Source organism: Eptesicus fuscus, chromosome 17 (genome assembly GCF_027574615.1).
Source record: "Eptesicus fuscus isolate TK198812 chromosome 17, DD_ASM_mEF_20220401, whole genome shotgun sequence".
NCBI lineage: Eukaryota > Metazoa > Chordata > Mammalia > Chiroptera > Vespertilionidae > Eptesicus > Eptesicus fuscus.
The window spans coordinates 53,606,405-53,617,233 of record NC_072489.1 but is presented as its reverse complement, the minus strand read 5'-3'; positions in this window follow the sequence as shown (position 1 = coordinate 53,617,233).

The window sequence follows — 10,829 nt, the reverse complement described above, 5'->3', positions numbered from 1 at the left end:
TATCAGATGTGTGGAGTGGAAGTAGAGAACGCACTGCCACCGATGCCTCCTCAGAATAAAAGTTCTCATGTGCCCGCAACACAGCACATACAGGGTTGCCTGCCCCATACATTTTTTCTTATTTATACATGAGAATTGCATGAAATAGAATTTATGAGAATTTTAGTGTTTAAATCCTATCTAATAAAAGGGTAATATGCAAATTAATCATCACGTCGCCACAAAGATGGCAGTGCCCATAGCCACAAGATGGCAGCACCCAGTCCTCTCAGCCCTGCCAGAGTCCCCCAGTCGCAGGGGAGGCATCTGCTGAGAGCAGGCAACATGAGTAGCCTGGCAGATTGCTTGCCTTGTCGCCATGACGACAGGCAAGCATTCCACACCCTGCCACGGATGGGCCTCTGGGCCGTGGAGAGCCTCTGGGCAGCGGGCGCAGAGTGGCCAGGCCCTGCAGAGAGCTACTGGTACACGGATTTGTGCAGTCTACTGGTTTATTAATAATCTGACAGACATACTGGCTTCCACAGAGCTGACCTAGAACTCATAATACGCCACTACAAAGAAGACAGCGACAACGTACTGGTGAATGAGTGTCATCAATGTAAAGAATATTTACAATTAGTAACTTTGTAGGGAGACTTGAAGTGCCTTGAGATCTTACAGCTTATATAAAAACTAGAGGCCCAGTGCATGATTGAATCATGCATGTGTAGGGTCCCCTATACACTTTAGCTTTCGATCACGGGGGAGCTGGGTGCCTGTCTGCTGGTGCACCAGGCCTTTCAGAAGCCTCTGGCGCAGCGAAGGCTTCTGAAAGGCCTGGTGCCTGAGTGGACAGGCACCCAGCTCCCCCGCTTTTGATGGTCCGCGGTGGGATGTGAGCTCGCTGCCCCAGTGGCCCCTTCTGTGCCGCAGCACAGCCATGGTGCAGATGCTGAGCTCGAGCTGCCACTGGCGACGCGAGCTCAGCGGCCTGCCGGCCCAATCGGCCACCCCAGCCACCCCGAGTCCCGCCCCCCGCGCCTCCTGGCCAATCGCGGGCATAGCGAAGGTACGGTCAATTTGCGTATTTGTCTATTATTATGTAGGATAACTTCAATGAGGGTGACTTGCCCAAATTTGACAATAATCCTAAAAGTGTATACTAATTATGAGATGTGAAGCTGAAAGAAACTTTTCCAAATTATCAACAATAAAATTAAGTTTTACCTATCTTTATATTTTCTTTCTAAAAAATATTTTATGAAAGTTTTGTCATATGAAGAGACATCAAAGAGTGTATAACCAACAAGGAAGGAAAAAGAGTATTAGAAAAGTATGCCAATTAAGTAAAAATATCACATTTCTCAATTTTGTAATGTTTTTGCTGTTTGCAAGCTTTTTAAAAAATATTTTTATTGATTTCAGAGAGAAAGCGAGAGGGAGAGATAGAAACATCAGTGCTGAGAGAGAATCATTGAGCAGCTGCCTTCTGTATGCCCCATAGTAGGGATCAAGCCCACAACCAGGGCATTTTCCCTGACTGGGAATTGAACTGTGACCTCCTGATGCTCAACCACTGAGCCAAGCATACCAGGCTACAAGCCTTTTAAATCATACTTTTTGTGACATTTGTTCTTAAACATTCACTTTCAATCTGAGTATTATCTTCAGATTTGAGGTTGCATAATCTCAAAGAAAGCCCTACAGCGTGTGGAACTTCCCCCGAGCTTACCTTACTGATGATATGTGGATAATATGATCATTTTCAGAAAACAAAGCACTTTCCTCCATGAATGGTTCCTACTTTCTGAAATGCAAGGATCCCCATTACATACTGTTCTCTTTGATATACTAAAATAGGTATATGTATCTCAATATAACAAAGAACTATATTCCCACAACAAATAATGCCAAGAATTCAATACTTCTAATCAGGCTAAGTATTGGATCATTTCATCAACTAGTTCAATATTATTTATTTATTTATGCTTCCATATCTCCGAAATGTCTAGTTGTCATCTTAATGAATTTAACTTTTCTGTGGAAAGAATGACTTGGAGGTAACTTGAAGACAATTGGGTTTTCTCTTTCCACAAGAGAGCCAGTATTTGGGCTGCTGGAGACGGAAGGACATGTTTCTATTTGAGGTTTATTAAATATATAACTTAAGCTCCTTCCATGATAAATCACAAAACACATTGTAACCAAAGCATTTATTTCCCTCTGGCAGATTTGACATTTAAATTTTACGTGACAGTACAGGATATAGAAAAGACAGCCCAATTCGACATCTGAGAGAGTTGTGTGCGGGAAGTTCTCTGGAGAGAGAGAAATAGAAATAAAGGGCCTTAGTCTCTTCGGATAGTGCCATTAGCCAACTAAGACCTAGGACAATACATCCCATTTATAAACATGAGGAAGTTGAACTTTGTGAGATAAGGTCCCTTTTGTGGTTGGGAATCAGCCTAGGCTTTGAATTTTAAGGGTCACATTCATAGATATTTGAGTGAGCTCTTCTCCGGAGAAAGAAAACACTTGACCAATTTGGCTTCCTCCTTCGCAATAATGCTGGTGCTGTAACCATAAACCCATCCTCAAGTGTGACTATTTCTTGTCATCCAGGCTGACTCTGTGTTTCTCATAGTCAGGTGGTGACTCCGGACACCACCCAGCAAGAAGCACCTCTCTTGGGGCAGGACATCATTAAGTACTTTGAAGAATGGAGAATGACTTGAATTGTAACTAAAAACAAAAACAAAACAACAAACAAAAAAACCCCACAAAGAATCAGTGTGTGTTGATAGGGAAGGGGATGATTTAGGTCCAGTCACATCTGAGACCTTGCAGTGGCATGAGAAAAATGAGCACCATTGTCATTCTAAGAGAACAGAAATGGAGATGAGCTTCATTCCGCACTGTGAAGGGGCTAACAAGGAAGCAACAAGGAGCTAAACACCTTTAAGCTCCACCTTAAGGATGAAGCCCCGCCCTTGGGCTGGGAGACTCCTAAGAAAGCAACAGGACTGTTTGACAGAAGATGAAGAGCTCAGCTTAAGGAGGAACCTTCGAAAAAATGTCTCCAAATTAGATTTCACTGATTATTTCAATAATATATTTGAGAACCTATTTACACTTGTTATAAATAGGATATTAGAGATTTAAGTACTGAAATGGCCCTTAAGGAGACTGCAGTCTAGTAGAAGTCATACAACATATGCATAAAGAATCCCAAACTAGCCCGGCCAGCGTGGCTCAGTGATTGAGCTTTGGCCTATGAACTAGGAGGTCACTGGTTCAATTCCCAGTCAGGGCACATGCCCAGGTTGTGGGCTCAATCCCCAATGGGGGCATGCAGGAGGCAGCCTATCAATGATTCTCTCTCATCGTTGATATTTCTATCCCTAGCTCCCTCTCCCTTCCTCTCTGAAATCGATAAAAACATATTAAAAAAAAAAAAAAGAAATCCAAAACCTGATAGAAGGTCAAATTTATGAACTGAGTAGAAAAGTAATACATCCAATGTCAGTTGGCGATGTTCAAGGAGAGGCTGTGTGACTATTTGGGGTGACGTAAGAGAGATTTATACATCCAGTAGGAAGTTAAACTACATGACCTTCAAGATCCTTTCCAACAAATACTTGTGGTTTTATTAAGACTGTAACTCTAGTGAAGGTTTTTATACAAGACAGGACTTTCTGATTTTCTGACTCACTCATATCTCTATTACATACCACCATTTTCCAACATTAATTCTTGTAACAAATATTCTCAATTAATTTACTTAAAACATGTCTGAGAATTCAATCAGTTAGAAAAAGCCAATAGAGCATATTTAAAACTATTCCTAAAAGGCAGATGCAAAGATTTTTCCTCCAATATAATTATGATGGATTTTTAAAGGAAAACTTAATTATTTTATATACTACAAACCAGAAAAATGGGACTAATATAATAAGCTTACATACATCTATATTTTCCATTCACTCTTCATACTATTTTAACTTTAAGATTAATTGTGCAGAATCTTATTTCACAGTCACTCAACTTTTATTGACTTTGATATTGACAGACTTGGTACAAGTTATAAAGTCTTATGTGGCACAACATATAATTAAAATACTGTATCTCATAACTTAGATTAATGGGTACATGTCAGAGAATGTCAATGTGCCTCTGAGAAGAGTGTAAACTCATATTAATTAATTTATTGTGGAAAAGCCTATTAGGGCCTTTAACCACTTTGCCTTTGCTTTCCATAATGCTGGCAGCTACCAGCTTCTGTCACATGACTTCATTAACAACACATCATGTTCAACTAGTCCACTGGGCATATTCTTCAAATGTAAAGCCACCAGGTTAGATCTAAAAAACAATTTTTTTAAGCATTAGTAAAAACATCTTTCCCTGGAAAGACCCATTAGCACTTTGATCAGCACTTTAAATTGTCCCCAAATTTCTCCAGTCTTTAACAATGCCTAAGATCACCCATTTAAATATATATATGTGTTTTTATTGATTTCAGAGAGGGAGGGAGGGTGACAGAGAGATAAAAACATCAATAATGAGAGCATTGATCTGCTGCCTCCTGCACTCCTGCTACTGGGGATCAAGCCTGCAACCTAGGCATGTGCCCTGACTGGGAATGGAACCATGACCTCCTGGTTCATGGCTCGACCCTCACCCACTGAACCACACCGGCCAGGCTAAGCTCACCCGTTTTTATGTGGGCTTTATCCTAGAGTCATTTTTTCCTAAGTTATTGCATAAGGGAGCCTCACTATTGTTCCTAAATACTCATGCACAACTTCAGCTGAATGGCAATGGGTGTGTTCCAACCATTTTTAAAACACTCGGTTATAACTAAGTAAGTACCAGGGTCTGGTCCATTCTTTACAGGTCAAGATACTTACTTTGTTCTTATGCCCAAGGATGGTAAGTAACTGATGTAGCCACCCAAACTGACCAGACGCTGCTATGTAAACTGGACGGCAAATTTATTCATGTGTAAGGAGCAAAGATACTCTACTGTCTGGTAATTATGGTCTCTCCCCCAAGCCACATCCATAATGTTCCTGTTGTTTGGTGAGCATAGCATCTGATCAGGGAAAGCTCTCTGAGTAATATCCATGGCCACTGCCATCCATCTGGGAAACTGATGCATCTATCTCCACAGCGACAACATCCTTGAGGCAACTGGTTGGGTACATTTTTCCCCTATACAGTTCTGGGGACACTGACAAATCCTTGTGCTTTGGACTCTCATACAGGTCATTCTCTTCAGTACAGTCTTTCATCAAAGGATGACTGAGCATCACAGAGAGGCGTTGGTCAAGGTGGGGGTTACTCATTCAAATACCTACAGGACCAGCTAGTCACAGAGATAAGTAAGGCAGATGGGATGGGAGAGAAATGAAGTGTCAGAAAAAAAACCCAAATTTATTTTATATTCCTGAACATAGTACAAATAGGCATGTATAGTATTTTTAACAGATATTTGAAAATTTAAAACAAAAAACAAGATTATAAAAATATTTTATTACTGACATTTTCTCCCGTAATTTGTTACTCCCTAACTTGTCATTGAAACTAACATCAGACAGCCCTGGCCAGGTAACTCAGGTGGTGAGAGCATCATCCAGATGCACCACGCTTCCAGGTTCAGTCCCTGGTCAGGGCACACACAAGAGTCAACCAATGAATGCATGAATGGGCGAAACAACAAATTGATGTTTCTTTTCTCTCTCACTCTCTGTCTCTTGAAAAAGAAAATAAAGAAACTAATATACACTGAGTGGCCAGATTATTATGATCTCTGAATGCATAATAATCTGGCCACTCAGTATATATATATATATATATATACACACACACACACACATATATTAGAGGCCCTGTGCATGAATTCGTGCATGGGTGGGGTCCAGCCAGCCTGGCCAGGGGGAGGGGACGTGGGCAGTTGGCCGGCCTGCCTGCTGGTCAAACTCCTGGTCGAGGGGACAATTAGCATATTAGCCCTTTATTATATAGGATATACACTGAGTGGCCAGATTATTATGCGTTCAGAGATAATAATAATCTGGCCACTCAGTGTAATGGTCACCATCAGGCCATATTAATCTCAACTATAAATCCTTCAACTGGGCACAATAAATTGATTTACTCAGTTTCTTATGCAGAATGGAGTTTACCAACATTGGTGTTACTCAACATGTACAGACTCTGTCCAATGGCTGTTATCTAGAGACAAATTCAGTCCAGCATCGTTGTACTCGGTTTTGTTACTTACTAGTAATTGCTTTGCAGTTCAATAACTTGTAACTCTTTTTTCATTTTATCAATGCCAAATTATAAAGGTAAGCTTTCTAACGTTGCAATGTTCGTTTACTTTCATAAAGTTAAAAATCAGAGAATCTTTTTGAAATTTTATTTTCAACTGTACAGCTTTGGTAATGTAGTGCAAGCCATGACTTTCATTTCAGGAAAATGAGCCAGATTATTCCTTGCTGAATTAGTTTCTTAAAGACACAATTTCACGTCACGGGAGCAAACTGAAGCACACATTGGTGTAGCTGTTTATGAATGCCTTTGCAGAGAACTACTCAAACTTGATAAGTTCCAACATCAACCACAAAGGCCAAGATGTTGATCCACTCCTCACTGTTGAGAGATCGAGTGACAAAAGTGTCCAAAAATCTCTCTCTGGCCGAAACCGGTTTGGCTCAGTGGATAGAGTGTCGGCCTGCGGACTCGAAGGTCCCGGGTTCGATTCCGGTCAAGGGCATGTACCTTGGTTGCGGGCACATCCCCAGTAGGGGGTGTGCAAGAGGCAGCTGATCGATGTTTCTCTCTCATCGATGTTTCTAACTCTCTATCCCTCTCTCTTCCTCTCTGTAAAAAATCAATAAAATATATTTTAAAAAAAAAAATCTCTCTCTGCATGAACCACAGAAGTCCACGTACCACCGCAGGTTGCCATCCTGCACATATAATTCATACAAAGAAACCCTGGAGTATCTGGATTTTCTCTAGTTCACGGTGATGATATTGCACAGTTATGGCAGATTACATTTTAAATTATTTGGCACAAAGCAATTCCTGGCAAGATGATGTAATCGGAACACCTAAATTCTTAGAAAATGTTCCTTCCTTTAAGTTTTCACATCAAGACTGCCCATTGCATCACACTGAATTATTTTGATCAACTGCATAACATTTTGTCATTTTCCTGCAGACAAAGATAAGTCATTGGCTGAGTTTCAATCAGAGCCTCTCATCTTCTGACACATGAAAATTCTCATCAATCTCACCAACTCAATATAGCTCACTGTGATATTTATGTCTGAGCTCGCCTCATCTGCCATAGGAAATGCTACAACCTATTAAACTTCTTTTATTCAACTTGTCTGTAAGTGCTAAGACATGACTTCAATACGCTGGTCAACAGTATTTCTAGTAAGACAAACTTACAAATGCTTGTCTCTGTGCAGAACACAATTTCTGCTGTATTCTGTGATGCTCTCTTAGAAACTTGCCAGCTACAAAAGCTTTTGCTGTGTGGGCATTTTTTCACTTACTATATAACCTCATTTATAATATCAGATATTTTATTTATATTCAAAAACAATATTTTGTTGACATTGCAATCCTATTTTCATGTTAAGTTTTTCATTTCTCATCTTCTCCATATACCAGTCATAGATCTTAGAAGAGTTTACTTCATAATGGTTTCATATGGTTATTTCATATCTTGCAACCTCTTAAGTTGTGGTTCTTTTAATATGGACATCTTTTATTTGCATATTACATATGGAAGAATATTCTTCATTTCATCAGAGAAAGATCAGCTCTGCCATTGTGTCTGGATCAAGCACATTTTCCCCACATTCAGTGGAGATAGGGGTAGAGCGAGGCATTTTCTTTTCTAGGAGAAATATGTGCAAGTGGCAACGTAGATCAGCTTCAGAGATAGACCATAGGGAGTAGCTTATAGCTAATGAGACAGCAGATGCTCCATCTAAGGGCACAGTTGCTGTTGCTCCATAGAAAAAAGGTGGTTGATTATTTTCATGCAGCAATGCAGATCTAGCATTGCCAAAATGAATTTTTTTTTAAAAAACAGAGAAGCTGAAAATGATCGACTCAATTAAAACAACAACAACAAAAACACTACAGGTCACCAGGCCAGACACAAGAATAACAGACACGAGCTGGCGTAGCCCTCTCGGCAATCAGCGTGCAATCTCCGTGTTAAAGTGTTAGATGTTTTTATCGCATTTTTCTTCTTTAAGACCACATCAACCACTGCGATCGAAATGCTGTAAATCCCCCGACACTTGAAACATGTGCAAAACATTTTATAGATGTGAGTTTATGGAGTGAGTTTCTTATTTTTTGTTATCCCAGTGAGTTCTTCCTACTGGTGGGAATGTCAGTCACACGGCCCTGCATCCACCGTCATAGAGAGGACGTCATAGGGGGCTGACCCGCAGTAGATCCTGAGCTCTGTAGGGTGAGGAGTGGCCCTGCCTTAAGCGAAGAAAGCCCTCGATCCTGCCAGCGTCCCAGCACCCAGGGCAGTGTTCGCATACAGCGGTTTACCACTAATTACTGATTGGTACATGAATGCCCCAGAAACACCAAAATGACAGAAGATTCCGTTTTCACCAAAAATAGACACCCCAAGCATTTTGGAGATTCAGTAGGGGTTATTAAAAGTTTAAGGAAGCCAAGTAAGGCCCCTGCTTCCAGTTCTCTGGCCCCTTCTTTGTCCCCCTCCCCTCTCTTCACAAATGTTTCTCCTTCTATGCAGGCCTTTTTTTTTTTTACAACTTCTACCCACAAGCTTGCATATAGAAAATAGAAACCAATCAAGGAATTCAGATGAACAGGGGAATCTACTTCACAGGCCAGGTGACCCACCTTCCCAGTTCTGTTAGCGACATTCCCAATAGGTCACTGGTCTCAGGCAACATATGTAACCGCTCATTTTCTTCTCACTTACAATGGAGAGAGTATCACTTATTCAACCAACTTCAGATGGTTTCTTGAAAGTTTCACTTGAATAGTGAATATAGAAGGTATATACGCTTTTTAAATTCCTGAAACATCTAGCACATTTTTAACAAAGATTTTAGGAGTTTTCACAAGGATCAATGTGTATAAGGAATATAATCCAGCCTGCTGAACAAAATGGATCAGATTTTTTTTTTCCTTCAAAAACTGGAACCAAGAATTCTCTTGCTCATGTAAAAGACTGTATAGCTGTTTCAACATTTCAATTTTTCAGATTTATTAGATAACATAGGACAAAATCTAATGTGAGGTACCAATAAAATCCTCCTAAGGTACATTTTTTTAAAAATATATTTTTATTGATTTCATAGAGGAAGGGAGAGGGAGAGAGAGAGAAACATCAATGACAACAGACAGTCATTGATCAGCTGCCTCCTGTGGGGGCCCTTGACTAGAAATGGAACCAGTGAGCCTTCGGTGCACCGGCCGACGCTCTAACCACTGAGAAACCCCAGCCAGGGCTGGCAACTCTGTTTTTACCATATTTTTGTTCAACAAATGTGAGCTCCTGCTGAATTCTTTCCAAGCCTACAAGAGGAACATTGTTCCACGATATGAAAATCACCAGCACAGAGATGCCCTCTGGAATACTAAGCAGGTCCCGAGTCCTGAACGTGTGCCAGAACATTACAAGCACGAGCCACACAGAAGAAACCAGATCGTGCTCAGGGCGCAGATGCTCCTTCTTCAAGGACAATGTCATCTGCAAACGGAACTGAACAAAGAAAGCCCTTGATCCTGCCTTAAAGTCAAGAAGTTCTTGAATTATGTCTACAATTATGTCTGTGTAATTTGCATTGATTGCAAGCAAGCTGCTCTCTGGGCTACACGGAGGATGCCTGTGTGTGGGAATTGTGGACAGAGCGAAGCCATCGTAAGAGGCTCGCTGTGAACAGTGAACCTGCTGGGAGCAGACAGTGGGTGGGTGGATAAGCAGGACTTGAACTTTCTGATAAGAATAACAAGGAGAATCTCAGCCCTATTCACACAGAGCCAGGTGTCAGCGCCTTGATGGAGAGGAGGTACCCAGAAGTGAATGTCCAGACTCAGGAATATGTCTCTTAGTGGCCAGGACAGTGATTTTTCCCCCCCTCCTCCAAATAGAAAGAAGACCAGGAAGGGACCAGAGAAGCAAGTACTAGAGGCTTACAGGATAAAATAAACAAACCAGCTGACAGATACCCATCAGTATAATACAGACTCCTCCAGTTTTCACAATAGCACACAGAGGAGTGCAATCCAAAGATGTGAACAATAAAATAATTATTTTTGACTCTGAGCCATCAACAACCAGACTTTTATGCTAAAATCCTGGCTGCATTGTACGTACCTGCAATGTACACGTTATTAAGTAGGACAGTTTCAGAGTCTGAGTCTGAATGAATGAATCAGTCTGGCTGGTTGATATGAGTCTATCAACTAAGGGATTATTTGAATTGCCCTCCTGGTTGCCTCCAGCACATGGTTAGAAGGAAACGATGATGCAGATAACAAAGATGATCAGATCAAAGGAGATTGCCACAAAAGACCCACAGGGTTTCTCATCACTCCAGGCTCACATGTGCCATATTAAAAACCAGAGTCTGTCCAGGGCAGATAAAGGGGAAGGTGCCTCACCTGGCTGCGGCTGTCTCCAAGCAAACTCCAGAAATTCCCCAGACAAGCCCAAAGGCTGCCCGGCTTACATTTACCCTTCACTCGTCCTTTGCAAACAGCTGTGAAGTAACCAGGGTGGTTTTCCGCTATGGGTACCGAGGAATCCAGCTTTGAAATGC